A 16,446-nucleotide genomic window follows, 5' to 3' on the forward strand; every position below is an offset into this window, starting at 1 on the left:
GCCAGAGGGTCAGTGGACCGATCCCTGGTTTCCCCAGTCTTCATCTCAAAGTGTCCTCTTGGGCAAGATAATGAATCCTGAATTGCCCCCGATGTATTGTTAGTGTATAAATATGCTCTGAGTAGTCATGAAGGCTGGAAACGTGCTATACAAATGCAGTCCATTGCATTTATATAGAGGCTCACTGGTTTATTTGGATCGTACATGTTCTGATTTTTAAAAAAATCTGTTATAAAAATCTGTTATAAATCTATTATAGTACTAATAATATACTTATAGAACTCCTTTTGTATACGTGAACCATGAATACACCAAAAAAAAAAATCATGCAAAAAAATTTCACAAGTATTGGTGGCTTTCTTACAAACATGAACTAATGTTTATTTTCACAGTTAGATTATGTTTAATGTGTACACATAGTAGAAATTAATTTATTATTTTCAGTTTAATTGGAAAACATGACTGGTGGGGACATTACATTTTACACACACTCTTGACTCTCTGGGAGCGACTGGACTGCTATGCTTGCCCTTTTCCCACTATGGATCTGATCAGGTTAAGTAGCTAGAAAATGGATGGATGGATCTGATGATGTGAATTAATTATGACAATATAAACTATTTCCTTCACTGATCACAGACAATAATATTGTTTTGAGTCATACCATTAGCATTACGACCAAAATTTAATTCTCAGCTGCACAATTTGTTCTTGTTTCCACAAACTACAACTAGGAAGGGAGTGAGTAAGCAATTCAAATACATAGCTGACATAAAAAAACCCATACATTTAGGAAATTTCTGCCCCTAATACTACATACATGTAATACTGTCACATAGATCTGGAAACATTTTTTAATTCTTGTCTTTATGAGTACAAATTAGGGCATACTGTTATTAATGTCTCCACAAAAGTAACTTTATATTATAAAGCTTTATTTTAGTCTCCTGTCCCTCTCTACCCCCACCTGACTTCCTCTGACTTGTCTCAGTCACCTGAACCCCCACACCCACCTCACCTGTTTCCCGTTAATCAGCCCGCTGTCTTTTCCTGGTCTTTTGCCAGATTATGTTATCATTCATGTTCTGTATGTTGTGGACTCTGTTCTTGCTGTCCTCAGTTACCTGACCTGGTACCTGCCCAGGTACCTGCCCACGTAGCCTTTAACAGTCTCCATCTGCTCCATTAAAACCACTGAACAGCTCCTGCTTGGTCTATCTCTGTGTTAAACTGTTACATGAGTAAATTCCTGCAGGAACAGCTCAAGTAGAAATGAAAGAATATTAAAATAAAAACAATTACAAATGAGAACCAGGTTGTTGTAGCTTATGATCAGACCATCTTTATGATTAAAAAAATCAATACACATTATATTTATAGAAAAACACATCTGTCATGTTACATCTTCAGTGTATATGGTTGAAACACTGCTGACTGGCTCAGAGAAAGCATGCTGTCAGGAGAGGTTAGCATGAGGAGAGACAGTTCATCTTCGGCCTGCAGCTGGTGTCAGAGCTCAGCTCCACTCAGGACAGAGGAGTCTGCATCACTCAGGACAGAGGAGCCTGCAGAGAATCACACAGGACAGAGGAGTCTGCATCACTCAGGACAGAGGAATCTGCAGAGAAACACACAGGACAGAGGAGTCTGCATCACTCAGGAGAGAGAAGTCTGCATCACTCAGGACAAAGGAGTCTGCAGAGAATCACACAGGACAGACAGAAGACTTCAAACGGTAATACACAGTTTAATACAACACTGCTGATTCTCTCTTCTCTCTGTCATTCATATAGGTGTCCCATCATGACAGTGAAGCAGCCTGTACAATAAGAGCACACATGAACAGAATGCAGATGTTATAAATGATCCACCTCTGCTTCTCCTGCTGTGACACGTCTAATGAGCTCTGTGAAAAGAACCAGATGCAGAAGCAGTATGTTTAAATGAAATCAAATACAGCTGTAATCATTTACATCATCTGTCTTTGTAAAACCAAACCCAACTGAAAACATGAGGGGAAGCAAGTTGTGGTAGGCTGTAGTGGTGGGCTCAGTACCCCCCCCCCCCGGATGTGGTTTACCAGGGTCTTGGGCCCACTGAAGGTGACACCGGTCTCTTTGGCCCAGATCTATTGTCCCTTTTAAAGGTTAGGTACATTATATTTATATTAGGTAATGTACATTACATGTACATTAGGTAATGTACATTAAACTGACCTAATGTACATTAAACTGATGTTGTTTATTAAACAGCGATGATGTGATGATGATGAAGAAAACTTCGCTGACACCATCTTGCTTGTATATAAAGAGGTTTATTACAAAGAAGTCCAGCATCAAATCAAGCACCATGGATTGCCTGAGAGAGGAGTCGGAGCCAATATGAATCTCCTCTGAATAACAGCTCTAACTCCCCTCCTATATAGGTTGGTTGTTCTCGTGAACCTAAGGTAAAACATATGGTTCCTATCAATAAAAAAGGGCTTCATTACATAAGATGGGGGAGTCATCAATCTCCCATTGACACCTAGACCTTTTGACCTAGAGCCTTTTAGCTAAGGCCCTTAAATCTTTTTGACCAGGGGGACCCTTAGCTAAACGTACCAAACCCATAAATTCACATAACATATAGAACTTCAGATACTACACTGACCTAATGTACCTTTAAACTGATGTAATGTACCTTTAACATACCATAAAACTGACTTAATGTACCTTTAAACTGACCTAATGTACCTTTAAACAGTCCCAGTCCACAGGACCAGGGCTCTGTGTCATCAGGCTAACATACATCTGGATTACACCTATGGCCTTTTTCAGAGCCTCCTTAGGAGAGCTTTCTACCATCCTGATGAACCTCATGGGACTGTCCTGCAAGTAAGTAAAAGTAACTTTCATTCCTCTGCATCTTCAACAGAACATGATGAACAGTGTGCTGACTTCAGTACCAGTGTCTGACACGGTGTCTGTTTGTACCTGTGGTGCTGGTGTCAGCCACTGTGGTGGACTCCTCAGCAGCATACTCTGCATGACAGTCCCAGTCCACAGGACCAGGGCTCCGTGTCATCAGGCTCAGATACATCTGGATTACACCTCTGGCCTTTTTCAGAGCCTCCTTAGGAGAGCTTTCAACCATCCTGATGAACCTCATGGGACTGTCCTGCAACAGCAACACAAACATGACACAAAACTGAAGGTCTGGGTACCAGTAGGCTCTCCTACAGTCACATATTATTATACAGTCAGGCTTTCTTTTGTGAAGAAGCCAACAGTTCTACACTGAAACCCCAGTTAACACACACCTGGACCACACCTGAACCACACCTGAATCATTCAGTCAAAAGGGCATTAGTGAGGTCCAGCACCAATATCAGTGTTGGTCCAGTTGGTGTTCCAGTTCATCCAAAGGGACTCACCAGGACACCCAGATCACAACAAGACTGTGTTTACAGGTCCTCAAGCTACGTGGCAAAAAGAGGACTCTGACCACAAATTTAATCTCAACCAGTCCTCCAACCTGAACCAATACTCTAACCTGAACCAGTCCTTCAACCTGAACCAATCCTCTAACCTGAACCAGTCCTCCAACCTGAACCAGCCCTCTAACCTGAACCAGTCCTCCAACCTGAACCAGTCCTTCAACCGTGAACCTCTTATATGTCCCATAGCAGTGTCTCCTGAAATAGTGCCACTGTGGTTACTATAATAACAGTCATGGCTTGGTTATGTTTAGGAAAAGATGGTGATCTGGGTTAAAATAAGTACTCACTCAACATTAGACAATCTATGTTGTCATGGTTACAATAATAGCAGTGAACGGCCATGGATAATAGAAACAACATAAACTGCTACTTTCACATGGGAATTAAACACTGCCCAGTCCTGGTCAGGTCATGGTTAGCTGGTACTGAAGTCAGCTAACCAAGGGGCAGGATAACCTGCTGACAGACGACCTGTGGTTTGTTTGTTACTGGACAGTGTCTCTACTCTACTCTGGCACTGATTTGACATGAAGTGTATTTTTTGTCTTTTAAGTTATTTTTAACATTTAACATTTGACTTCCTTCCTTTTCTGACTTTTATTCTAATTCATCTTAATTTCATATCAAGTTTTGTTGAAACTTCATGAAAAGCTGCACTTACCACACAACATGTAGGGCTGTGCTGGGTATGTAAACCTTTAATGGTCTCAATCATTTTCAACAACATGTGGTGACACGGTTTAGAGGGAAATAAAACATCTTTATTTGAAACATTTTTAAATAAAGTAAACAATGTTAATGTTACATGTTAAGGCTGAGACTTGAGATGTGGGTGGTCCTGTCTGCATCACTACTGAGTGGTTTTTATCATATCTTAAAGTTGTGATGTTAGTTTTCATCTTGGGAATCTTAGCTCCAGCTTCTGTGAGAACTGAGATGTGCTGTGTAAATAAAGCTTTGTGTGTAAATGTACCTCAAACTCCTCATTGATGGCAGGCACACACCCCTGAGAGTAGAGGTGGTAGATCACCTCCTCCCAGGTGCTGACGTATCTTCTGTTGTCCGAGTTCCTGACATAGTGGAAATGTGTCCTAAGCAGCTCCAGGGTCTGTGGCAGGGCTGCTTTAATGTAACAGACCTGGCTCTGTAACGTAACGAGTACAGAGGATGTGACTCAGAGAGCATGTTGAGGGGATGTCTGAGGCTGAATGTCTTAACACATATTGATGATGTCTCAAGTGTGCTCTCCACAGTTGACCAGCTGAGATTATTGGTCAGTTTACTCACAACAATGCTGCGATTTCATTTTCTGTTTGATTTCCACATGGAGGCAGCTTGTTTGTGTGTGAGTCTGAGTGTGGACAGAAAACCTTCAGTCTGTCAGTCTGTGGACAATAAGACTCAAAAACATCAAGTCTTTACATCCAACTGTGGTTGACATAATGATCAGGTAGTGGTCATAAATCATGTTAATGTTTTTATCATGTTTTAAAGGCCACACCGCCCCTGTGACAAGTTGCGATTGAGACACCGTACAGAGTGTGATCCAACCTGTCACCACAGCCGTCATCCCTGCAAGCTGTTCATACTCGATATTCACAACAACAAGAACAACAACAATGAGAACAACAACACGAACAACAATAACATCAACAACAACAAAAAACAAGTATAATAATAATAATGAGTGTGTGTGTGTGTGTGTGTGTGTGTGTGTGTGTGTGTGTGTGTGTGTGTGTGTGTGTGTGTGTGTGTGTGTGTGTGTGTACATACAGTTGTACATGCTTGGGGTCACGCCGATGCAGAGGTCTGTGGGTGCAGCGGGCCTCGTGGATTAGCTCTGTGGAGGAACAGAAGCACTGATGGTCCTCCCCACTGAGCTCACTGTCAGGTTAGTGAGAGACAGGAGAAGATCAGGATGCTCTGGACAGATGGAGGACAGATGGAGGGAGGCTCCTGTCACTCACTCTAACACTGTCTTAGTTATTAACACTAAATACACTTGAAGCTGACAGGAGAGTTGGTTACAGTGACCTGTTGACCTCACAGTGATATAGGAGGAAAAGTCAGAGGATCACCAAGGTCATTAGGTATCATCACCACAATGAACCATGTCTGTTCTGGTCTGGACCAGAGTGGTGGACTGTCCTGCTGCTAGCAGGCTAATAACACGTCTAAAACCCCTGTGGTCATTACTACATTATCACATCCGTACCCACCCAGGTAAAGTATCTCAGACAAGAATGGTACTGCTGGATGGTGAACCAGTCAACATTCAATATGAGGCTGTAAGGCGTTCAGTGCTGACCTTAGATCTGCACACAGCATGATTCTCTTAGTGTTCTTCACCAGGTTTACTGTACTGTACTCCATTACTGGTGTGCAGTGGGGAGGGGCTTTGACTGGGAGGTGAAAGCCACAGGTCAGAGTCATTGATTGGCTCAGGTCTGGGGAAAGGAGGGATTACAGCCTCCCAGAGCTGGTACAGTGTGGGAATCTCCTGACCTCTGCGGTCTGAACCCTGGAATGTGTTAATTCTTTTTCACATGATTAAAAAAAAAAAAAAAAAAAAATGAACCAGTGGCCCAGTTAACATGAATTATTTTTCATATGTTCTTATCTCTTTGTATCAAGCACCTCATGACATGGAGTGTTTTAACAGGTTGTTTTCCAGCTGTTATCATCTCCCTCAGTCTGTGGTTTCATTCTGGTTCTACAGAACTGACCTCTGTGTGGCTGCTGCTGCTGCTGAATGCCCTTTGTCTATGTCTCAGATATTCCTCCAGTACAGGTCCAGGTTCTTCAGTCAAATTTTTAACTGGAATTAAAGTACTGGAGAACTGGATTCTAAAAATACTGAAGTATTCAAATGTACATTCTTTATGTCAATAAATTGCTTTGTTGTTCTACATTTACAGAACCTGATGAAACAACCTGCTGACTGACTGTAGAACCTGGAGAATAAACTGACTGTAGAACCTGGAGAATAAACTGATTTTAGAACTTGGAGAATAAACTACTGCAGAACCTATTGAATAAACAGACTGTAGAACCTGGAGAATAAACAGATAGTAGAACCTACTGAATCAACAGACTGTAGAACTTTGACATTTTATCAAATTGACGGTGAACATTTGCAGTCAGTGATGAAGTTTGTTCATTTTAAACACAACAAAAACCTCTTTGTTTCTAAACCTTCAGACTCAGAACTCAGATCAGGTCTTGGTCTCTGATAAAGAACCTTGATCTAACAAAGCTTCGTTAGAACACTGACAGGTTAAGACATGACTCGCAGTGGAGGAGTTGACTGTGATTGCTTCTTCTCCTGTGCTCAAAACAGTGTATGGTATCACATTTTTCAAAATAAAATAAAATTCATTCCTCTGACTAAAAGCTGCTTCAAAGTAAGAGTACATACAAAATGACAATGTTTGTGGAGGAAAAGTCAGAAGTTGACAACATGAATAAGTACAGACAAGTACAGACACTTGGAAAATATACTTCAGTACAATAATCAAGTAGATGCACTTTGTTACTGTCCATAGTATCAGGACTGGAAAAGTTGAGCGAATGTTTACCCCACTGGTATTTGTACTGGAATGAGCACGAAGCCACAGATAATTTCTCTGCCAGCTGGGTCACAGATGACATCGCAGATTTACAGCCGACTCTCTCACGACACACAAGTTTCAAACTTTCAAAAGCCTTTCTGAAGTTGTATTGCACCACTGCTCAACACAGAGACTGTCTCCTGTGATCAACAATCTGACACCAACAATACACACAGACTAGAGAGTATGTGTATATGCTCAGTTCTTATTTCTACAGCTGCAAAATCCTCACTCAAAAAGGTGCACACTTGAATATAACTATAGACATAACACATGTAATACAAGGCTCTGCACACAGCTCAGCATCAAGAGAACAGCCAAACAAACTGACAGTAAAATATAGCATAAAACAAAAAAATACCAGGTATACATGACTGCAATCTGAGCTCAATGGCTTCTCAAGAAAAACAACCACATCTCATTCACCACTTTCTTTATGATGCCCTAAACATTTTCAGTGGATCAAAGTTAACGTTAATCATTGCCAATTCAAAAATACTTAATGTGTTAAAATAAATTAACGCAATTAACGCCACTGCAATTTTGTTTACTTCCTGCATGGGTGCTGACCTATGACACCAAAGCTGCGAGACTTCAGCTACCTGCGAGGTAGCTGAAGATGGAGACAAGCGGTAATGGAGTTTTAGGTGGAAAATTTCAATTTAAAAAGCTGCTCGACAGAACTATTTTGAAAACAAAAGTAATATACACAATTTGCAAAGCCGAATTAGTGATCACAGGAGCAATTTTGTCATTACAAATGCATTATATCCAATGGAAACCTTGTTATTTTTTGTTTCTGTGAACACTGTCTCAGGCACAACATAGATCATATTTTTTGTTGATAACACAATTTATCTTGGGGCATATAGTGATTATCTAAGCTGAGCCTAGATTTTGAAATCAAGTTGCCTTTATGAGCCTGAGTTTTCTCTTTGAAACTACATACTTCTGTGTGTAGCTCTGTGTTAAGATGCTATTAAACAGTGAAATATACACCCTTTGTTATTACTCATTAATTTGGTGATTATTTTACATTTAAATATGCCCTATAAGAAGCTTTAGTCTTTAGAGGAAAAATAAACTTTTTCATTTCATTAATTAATTTCAAAATGTGTGATTAATAAGTTAATTTTTGAAATCAATTGACAGCCCTAATCTAAATTCATCTAATTTCAGATCTTTTTATTGATATGATATGTCCAAGGTGATGTGAAAATGCAACAGCAGGGCCACGGATGACACTGTATCCACTGCACCTGACACTGACACACCTGGAGAACAAGGACACACACATCAGACTTCAGCTCCACATTTAACACCTACACAACAACTGATAGAAGAAATACACTGGGCTTCAGCTCTCTTTTGTGGCTGGATTCTTGATTTTCTCACCAGCAGTCCACGTTCACTCAGGAGAGGGGGTAAAATCTTGGGCACCACCCCCTGAACGCCGGCTCTCCTCAGGGCTGTGTGTTCAGCCCCCTCCTGTTCACCCTGCAAACTCATGACTGCTCCACCAGATCCAGCTCCAACCACATCATCAACTCTGCCAACAGACACGACGATGCTGGGTGTCATCACAAACAACGACAGGCTCTAGTGTGTATTTATGGAGGTGACGATTCAGATTCTAATTCTGAAAATGCTAGAATCATGAAGTGACTGTGTACGAGCTTTTAAAAAGGACATGAACTTTGTTTTCTGACAATTTCAAACCAATTTTAAACTATGCAGAGCAGTTTGCAATGACTGTGATACAGCCTGAAGCATGGAGGGAGCGTGTGTGTAAATGGCAGTGTCATCAGCGTATTGGTGGAATATAAGAAGTGTTCAGTTGTGAGGCAAGCCTTGATCTTCTGTTTCAGAGCACCACACCTGCCATGTGTTCAGAACAGCTTTATGATTTTAAGCTTGATTTTGACATCACAGAGGGATTCTAGAAGTCACCAACAAAAGGCCCCCAATCAGAGGCAAATCGATGGTTGATCAGTGAACATCAATCGCTGTGTGTGAAGTCTTCAATGACGCAATTATTGAGGCTCGCCAACCTGTTGCATATGACATGGCAGGATCACCCATGCCTGTTTGACGTTTCAAATGTGCATTCATATTTTCATATGACCCCCATTTTTAAAATCCTGTTTCGTGTGAAAAATTGTGACAGAATGTAGTTTTGGGGACCAGACAGAATCAGAATCAGAATCAGAATCAGAATCAGTTTTATTGCCAAGTATGTTTTCACATACAAGGAATTTTTTCTGGTGATTGGTGCAATTGATCAGCAACAGCGGGGCTCTCTAGCCTTGTTGATGAGGCTAATAGCAGATGGGAAGAAGCTATTTTTGTGGCGAGAGGTTTTGGTCCTGAAGGACCGCAGCCTCCTGCCAGAGGGGAGTGTCACAAAGAGTTTGTGTCCAGGGTGGGAGGAGTCAGCTACAATCTTCCCTGCACGCCTCAGAGTCCTTGAGGCGTACAGGTCCTGGAGGGACGGAAGATTGCAGCCAATCACCTTCTCAGCAGAGTGGATGATACGCTGCAGTCTGTTATTGTCCCTCTCCGTGGCAGCAGCGTACCAGATGGTGATGGAGGAGGTGAGGATGGACTCAATGATGGAGGTGTAGAAGTTCACCATCATAGTCCTTGGCAGGTTGAACTTCTTCAATTGCCTCAGGAAATACATCCTCTGCTGAGCTTTTTTGATGAGGGAGCTGATGTTTAGCTCCCATTTGAGATCCTGTGTGATGGTGGTTCCCAAGAAGCGAAAATGCTAGTTGGGGTGAAAGAGCGTGTAGTGTGTGACTCCATGTCGCCGCTCAGTTGTGTACTATGAGCTCTTTATGACTTAAAGGCTGCCCAATTGCAAGTCAGCAAGTTGTGTAGTGTGAACTGTACAGCAATCCAACACCTTTGAAGTCATATAGTCTGAACTCAGCTTGACCTGAAGAGAGGGGGATGTCATTAATCTCATACAGTTCATTCAGTCCAAATAATTAATTACATTTTTTAGCTTTAGCAGGGTCCTGACTTGTTTCCCTGGTGAACTGTTAGCTTTTCTATCTTGCAGACACTGGTAATTAGTCTTCTGGTCTGTGGTGGCTTCCTCTTCTTCTTCTGTGCAGTTTCTCTTCTTGAGCATCCTTTCTCAAGATAACCTCAAGGTTATTTTTATTCTTTTGTAGGTCTACATTTGAGATGTATTCAAGGTCTTCAGTGCAGCTGATCTCTACAGACTATGGTGCTGATAGAAAAATAAACTCTGATATAATCTGGACCATTTTGATGTTTAACATCATCTCTACTAAACCCTGATTGGTTGAGGAGCCTGAAGTCATTTAGTTCAGATGCTGAACTAAACCACAGACTCTGAACATGTGGTAGAAAATGTTCAGGTTCTATTTAGTGTAACTCAGAAAAGTGTGAGTTTCTGCTCTGGATCATTTTCAGCAGCTGATGGATGAGGATCGACTCTGACTGTGACTCGCTCCATCACCACCACACACTCTGACTCAAAGCAGCTGTGTTGGGCCCTCAAGGTCAATGCAGCTCCAGTATTTCACCATCAGGTTAGATCACATCTGTGGGGGCGGGGCCCGGTAATTCCTGAGGGACTCCACAGTCTAACAAGATGAGATGTATATGTGACATGTCTGTATAAAGCAGTGGTAACAGAGGCAAGAGGACCGAGCTCTGCCCCCAGGATCTCACCCGCCTCCATCTCACCAACATGAGTTGTAGGTGGGTGGCTGTCTCGTGATTTTGTGCTGTCTGTCTTTCCTGTGCTGAAAGTCTCTCTCCTCCATCTTGCTGCTCTCTGTCTAGACCAGCGGTTGGCAACCATAAACAATCAAAGAGCCATTTCCCACAGAAAAGAAAACACTGGGAGCCACAAAACCCTTTTGACATCTAAAATGAAGAGAACACTGCATATATCGTTTTTTACCTTTCTGCTATGAAAAAAAAAACTATAGTGTGTTGCATTTATGAAATCAATGAACTGCTACAGAGAAAATGAAAATTTATTTCTGCATGCAACAAAAACATTTTCAACTCCGAAAAAAAAGACGCTGGATTACTTTCAAATAAAATACTCAACGTCTATTTGAGTCCTCCTCGTCAGCAATGAAAGCAAATGAATCTGCCCACGTAGCATTAAATGTTCTGTTTTCTTCAAAAACTTTTCCTTTCTTGGATTTATCCATGGTTGGCCTACCGGGGGTCGAAAAGCTCAATAAATTGCGTGCTGGCCGATGTCACACATCGCATATTTTATTATATGACTCATATTTTTAGCGTCAAAGAATTAAATGTTTATTTTAATGTTACAAGATCACCATAATCTTCAAATTTAGAATTACATTTAAAATGCTAACGAACTAAAATAATACATTTAAATTAAATACTCATTATTTATTTTCCAAAGCCACAGCGAGCCGCAGCAGAGGGATGAAAGAGCCACATGCGGCTCCAGAGCCAGGGTTGCCAAGCCCTGGTCTAGACATCTTTACCTTTCTCTCCTTCCTGTGTGAAAAGTTTTAGGATTACTCTTCTGAACTGACAATAAACTGATCAAATGTGTAGAATAGAGGAAAAATATATATGAATCTCTTCTATATTAATCTTCAACATATTTGCCATTAACTGACAATGACACAGAGACAATGTAGAATCCTGTATTTTCCAGCTGAAGCTAAATCTTTTCCAGGTGAAGAAGTTCAACCTGCCAAGGTCCATGATTATCTTCTACACCTCTGTCACTCAGTCCATACTCCCCTCCTCCATCACTGAATCCATCCTCTCCTCCTCCATCACTCAGTCTATCCTCTCCTCCTTCATCACTCAGTCCATCCTCTCCTCCTCCTTGATGTAAAAAGATGGCGGCGCGCACGGGTGCAGCGGCTCTTAGCTCTCCAGTTTGGTGCTTGTTTTTATTGTTTCTTTTGAGTGCACTTTTTCTCCCGAACGACGCAGTCACATATAGTCGTCAGGACCTAATTGGCCTGTGCTCCAGGCACAATCCGTTCGTCTCTGATGACTACCAATGCAAACACAACATCCCGGAGGACATAGCGAGACTGCCGGGGTCCCCGTGGATGGTCAGCCCGCCCGGCAAACGCAGGAGGCGGTGGAGATAGAGGAAGCAGAAGCGGGGATGCTGGTCGGGCTCAGCTGCTAGGCTACGTAAACAACCACACCGGCCAGCAGTTCCGAGCCTCTTCCTCTCAAATGCGAGATCCATTACCCACAAAATGGACGAACTGGAGCTACAGATGGCCACGACGAGCTTCGTGTGGAACTGCAGCATTACACCGGCAGGACAGGAACCGGGACTCGGGTAAGAGCAGAGGAGGGGGGCTCTGTGTTTACGTTCATAACGAGTGGTGTTGTAACAGCAGGATCATTGACACACACTGTTCTCCGGATTTAGAGGTTCTGGCAGTCTCGTGCAGACCTTTTTATCTCCCGAGGGAGTTCACGGTAGTCATTGTGGTAGCTGTTTACATCCCACCGGATGCTAACGTTAGCACGGCTCTCAGCCTCCTGTTCAACACCATTAACGAACAGCAGCTCGCCCATCCTGGCGCGGTTTTTATTGCTGCCGGTGACTTCAACCAAGCGTGCCTAAAAACTGTGCTACCCAAATTCGCCCAGTTTGTGGATTTTGCCTCCAGAGGGAAAAACACTTTGGATCATGTCTATTCCAACATCAAACATGCATACAAAGCCACACCCCTCCCCCACCTGGCTGGATCTGATCACCTCTGCATGTCCCTCACCCCCACCTACACCCCCCTGCTGAGGGGAACAAAACCTGAGAGAAAGACAATAAGGACCTGGCCCGAAGGAGCCCTCTCTCAGCTACAGGACTGCTTCTCCACAACTGTGTGGGACCTATTCTCCAGCCACAATCTCCAGGAGTACACGGACACCGTACTCTCCTACATCAGGAACTGTGTTGACATTGTCACTGTCAACAAAAGGGTCAGGGTTTTTGCGAACCAAAAACCCTGGATGAGCAGTAAAGTGCAATCCCTCCTGAGAAAACGCAACACTGCCTTCAAGTCAGGGGACAAAGCAGTGTACAGCGAAGCCAGGGCAGACCTGAAAAGAGGCATCAGGGAAGCCAAGGCGGCCTACAGGAAAAGGATTGAAGACCACTTTGCTGAAAACAACCCTAGAAGGATGTGGCAGGGGATAAACCACATAACAAACTACAGAAGCAAGAACCAGGCGACGGCTAGGACCGACGCCTCGCTGGCAGTAGAATTGAACCAGTTCTTTGCCCGCTTCGAGGCGGTCAGACCCTCAGCTGTCGCATCACCCCCATCCCCCGTCAGCACTAGCACACTGACACTTCAGGAGCAGGAAGTGAGACGTGTGCTTAGGACAGTGGACCCCAGGAAGGCGCCCGGACCGGACGGAGTACCCAGCAAGGTACTTAGAGCGTGTGCGGACCAACTGGCGGGAGTGTTCACCACAATTTTCAACCTGTCCCTGTCTTTGGCCATCGTTCCACCCTGCCTCAAGACCTCCACCATCATCCCCATCCCCAAGAAGACAGCAGTGGATAGCCCCAATGACTACAAGCCTGTTGCACTTACGCCTGTGGTCATGAAGTGCTTCGAGAAACTGGTCTCTCAGCACATCTGGACTTGTCTGCCTCCCACTCTGGACCCCCACCAGTTTGCCTACAGGGCAAACCGATCCACCGAGGACGCTATTACCATAGCGCTCCACACCACACTGAGTCATCTGGAGCACCCGGGCAGCTACGTGAGGATGCTCTTCCTGGACTTCAGCTCGGCTTTCAACAACATCATCCTGGAGATCCTGATCCAGAAACTGTCCCACCTGGGCCTCTCCACCCCCATCTGCTTCTGGATTAAGGACTTCCTGACAAACTGCTCACAGACTGTCAGATTTGGCCCCCACCTGTCCAGCACCATCACACTCAACACCGGCTCCCCACAAGGATGTGTTCTGAGTCCCCTACTGTTCACTCTCTACACATCCGACTGCTCCCCGACACACCTCTCAAATACCCTCATAAAGTTTGCAGACGACACAACCGTAGTTGGACTCATCTCAGGAGGGGATGAGTCCAACTACAGAGATGAGGTCAAAAGACTGACTGCGTGGTGTTTGGCAAACAACCTCCAACTGAACACCACAAAAACCAAAGAACTCATCTTGGACTTCAGGAAGGGCGGAGGGGACCCGGCCCCACTTTACATCCACGGGGACTGTGTGGAAAGAGTCCACACCATGAGATTCCTGGGTGTGCAGATATCGGACGACCTCTCCTGGACTGCGAACACCTCGGCGGTGGTGAGGAAGGCCCAGCAGCGCCTCCACTTCCTGAGAGTGCTCAGGAGGAACAACCTGGAGGAGAGGCTGCTGGTGACCTTCTACAGAGCCACCATAGAGAGCATCCTGGTGTACTGCATCACAGCGTGGTACGCGGGGTGCTCAGCAGCTGACAGGAGAGCACTACAGAGGGTCGTCTGCACAGCCCAGAAGATCACTGGCTGCTCTCTGCCCAGCCTGGAGGACATAGCCAACTCTCGCTATCTGAGCAGAGCTGGTAACATCATCAAGGACCCCTCCCACCCCGGTAACCACCTGTTTGACCTGTTACCGTCGGGCCGAAGGTACAGGTCACACAAAACTAGGACAAACAGACTCAGGGATAGCTTCTTCCCGAGGGCTATCACTGCAGTCAACAAAGACAAAAAGTAATCCGGATGACCGGTCGTTCACACTGCATAACTTCCAATTACCTGTGCAATAAAACTGGGCCTAATGTGCAATTATCGGGTTTCATTCACACCACGTGTAAATATATCTGTACTTTTTATACCTCCTCTATTTTTTTAAATTCTTGTGTTCTCTTTAGGTTCTTATTTATTTTATTTAATTAGCATTGTTTTGCACCAAGGGAGCAGCGCTCAAATTTCGTTGTACTATGTATAATGACAATAAAGGCGATTCTGATTCTGATTCCTTCACTAATCCATCCTCTCCTCCTTCATTGCTCATCCATCCGCTCATCCTCCACCACTCAGTCCATCCTCTCCTCCTCCATCACTGATCCATCCTCTCCTCCTCCTCTATCCCTGAGTCCATCCTCCCCTCCTTCTTCAATGAATCCATCCTCTCCTCCTCCTCCATCATTCAGTCCATCCTCTCCTCTTCCATTACAGTCCATCCTCCCCTCCTCCAATGAATCCATCCTCTCCTCCTCCATCACTGATCCATCCTCTCCTCCATCACTGAATATCAGGAAGCTGCGGTCCTCCAAGACCAGAAAACATGGAGCCGAGGAAACATGAGACGAGGCCAGAACAGACAGACTGAAGGTCAGGCCCAGCTGATTAATTACAGGTTTTCATGAACACAGCAGGAACTGGTTTGTGCGTCTGTCTGCTGTGTTATTTAATCTGCCTAGTGAAGCAGACCACTGTGTGTTGTTTGTCTTCTGGACAGACCACATGACCCTAAACACACCAACCTGCTAAAATTGATCTGCAGGGCCTCTGTTGTTTTCCTTTGCTGCAGCTCAGTTACAGACAAACTGATGTAGATGTGTAGACCAGGTCCTGGTTCTGAAAACTGAAGCTCCTAGAACCACATGTTGACAAAGGGCCCCTCTTCAAGACTGAGCATCAAGGTCATGAGCAGGACCAGGTCACTGCTGGGCCTCATGAAGCCTTTCAGCTCGTTGTTTTGGCTTTCCATTCTGGTCCAGTCTCTTCATCCTCCACCTGCTGAGACCCAGTCAGGGAGCATCTGGCGGAGACCAAACACAGAGCATAAAAAGCTGTCTTTGACACCAGATCACAGCTGTATGAGTCTGTTACTGCAGCAGATCAAGGTCATCTGACCTGAAATCAGCTGATCTGCTTTTATCCTAGTCTCTAATGTTCACCAGGACTCAGGTAGAGGTTCAGGTGTCAGACCTGACACTATCATTCAAGGGGTCCAGGATCAGACCGCCTCTCTACATTTAAGATCAGGCTTAAAACTGTCCTCTGTGATAAGGTCTATAGTTAGATCTCGATCAGGTGAGTCCTGAGCCATCCCTTAGTGATGCTGCTATAGACCTAGACTGCTTGGGGGATTCTTCTTTTGTTTGGTCTCTGACCTGACCCTGTAAAGAGTGTTGAGATGATGATGACGACGATGACGACGATGATGACGACGACGACGACTGGTCAGAGATGAGAGCAACAAGTCAGTGGTCAAAATCAAAGTCCCACCACCACTCTCAGTTTCCTTCACCTTAACCCTATAATGCCAAATGCATCAAATTTGATACAAGCATTTCTGAGACCTATTGCATCACCTTATGGT

General features: G+C 44.1%; 1 long non-coding RNA gene across 2 annotated transcripts; it reads right to left on the reverse strand.

The window, feature by feature from the left end:
• Positions 1–309: 309 nt before the first annotated feature.
• Positions 310–5,183, reverse strand: LOC139630769 (uncharacterized). Of its 2 annotated transcripts, XR_011693221.1 has the most exons (4): positions 4,769–5,183; positions 4,455–4,625; positions 2,976–3,159; positions 391–1,618 (listed from the first exon to the last, which is right to left on the reverse strand). It is a non-coding gene; the product is annotated as an uncharacterized lncRNA (long non-coding RNA). The 2 variants fall into 2 exon arrangements; XR_011693220.1 differs by having other exon boundaries at positions 310–1,618; positions 4,455–5,180.
• Between the last annotated feature and the right edge of the window lie 11,263 nt (positions 5,184–16,446).

This window comes from Trachinotus anak, unplaced genomic scaffold, assembly GCF_046630095.1.
Source record: "Trachinotus anak isolate AG129_WGS33_773 ecotype Australia unplaced genomic scaffold, CSIRO_AGI_Tana_v1 ptg000013l, whole genome shotgun sequence".
In the NCBI taxonomy this organism is placed as follows: Eukaryota; Metazoa; Chordata; class Actinopteri; order Carangiformes; family Carangidae; genus Trachinotus; species Trachinotus anak.